At 41.9% G+C, this 1,426-nt stretch overlaps 1 non-coding gene across 1 annotated transcript; it reads left to right on the top strand.

Annotated features, from left to right (window-relative positions):
- Positions 1-635: 635 nt before the first annotated feature.
- Positions 636-722, top strand: LOC123163462 (small nucleolar RNA snoR8a). The gene has a single exon (XR_006481915.1). It is a non-coding gene; the product is annotated as a small nucleolar RNA snoR8a (small nucleolar RNA).
- Positions 723-1,426: the final 704 nt, after the last annotated feature.

Genomic DNA, 1,426 nt, shown 5'->3' with positions numbered 1-1,426 from the left:
CTATTGAAGATGCATGTTTCTTCATGAATTTCTGTCATGCTGCATAATAGTCTTGATTATTTGTCATTGTTGACATGCATGCTAATTAATCTATGCAGGATGGTGGTCGGGTGTCAACAAGGAATGGCAAATGATGGAGATCCCTATGCGTGCGTCGTTTGTATACCATGCATGCTGGTAGCAGATTGATCAAGACGTCAACAGGCACAAAATACTATTCCGGTCATGTGCAAGTACACCACAGAGAAGAGCACCGGTCCATCTACTTCTTGCTGCTCCGACCCAAGTGTTGGGTGAAACCATCGAAGGTATCTCTCTCCCTCTCCTCATGCTATGCCCTGGGTACAATCCAATGTTCTTACTGCACGACCACATTAGCCATCAAATTTGTGACAAGAAAACTGAAACCCTCTTCATTTCTTCAGAGAGAGGACGGGTCTGGTCCTTGCTTGCTAGAGTCGATCTATTTATGTGCATTGTGAAGTAACAATGGTTCTTTGGTCCATGTTATGATGTCAAGAAACAGTTTGTTTGTTGAAACAACCATCAGTAACTCTCAGCTGGTGTTGAATGCTTTCTGTTGTGAGTATAGTTCAAGATCTTGTGGTACTTCTGACTTCGCGGGTTGAACCTTCGGTGGTGCAGTGATTATAAAAATATTCCTTGTGCTGATGGGAGTTCCTTGTGAACGGCTCCTATACACCCTTAGAATCTAAGCACCAATAAACCATCCATTCTTGTTCAATCAGCTTTTTCGGATTCATCTTTTTTCTTTATTATTTTCGCTGATTTGCATCTGAGCGTTTCTGTTGTATACGTAACTCTCGAGTTTGACTACCAGTAGTTAATCGGTGTCAAGATTAGTATGCCAGGAATGGTGCAGTTTGATTTTGAGGAAAACATGGATATCATTTTCTCGGATTGTTTTTTAATTTATTTGGACTTGCACACATTAGGTAAGAAAGGATCGCCAATCTGGGTGTCCAAATGATAGTAAACTCTAGTATTGTGTTTCCCTCAAATTTTCTGTGTGCTGCTTGATCCATTCGCTTGTACCCTTGCTGGTTTGGCTCGAGTTAGTATGTCAGGAATGGTTGAGACCAATGAGGCATGGTAGATCAGGCCCCTCCATGGACCACACCATCCTCACCAAGGGGATATGCTCGTGCCGGGTTTATGTGAAGCCCTTCTGTTTGAGTGACATCCGAACTTCTATCGTGATAATGCAGAGTTGGTGTCCATTTCTCCATGGAGATTTGAGTTTTCTCTTTTTGCTTATTCTATGTGGTGTTAGTCCGATGGTTTATTGCAAGATGGATGTATGAACAACTCAACTTTGTGTGTTTATAGAATTTCCTAGAGGGTTGATAAAAGTGTGAGTCTGTCAGCTTGCTTGGTACCAATTGTTATGTGTTGCATTGTGCAG

This window comes from Triticum aestivum, chromosome 7B (assembly GCF_018294505.1).
Source record: "Triticum aestivum cultivar Chinese Spring chromosome 7B, IWGSC CS RefSeq v2.1, whole genome shotgun sequence".
Taxonomy (NCBI): Eukaryota; Viridiplantae; Streptophyta; class Magnoliopsida; order Poales; family Poaceae; genus Triticum; species Triticum aestivum.
The sequence above is the reverse complement of the archived record's forward strand: the minus strand, read 5'-3'. Positions and strand labels throughout refer to the sequence as shown.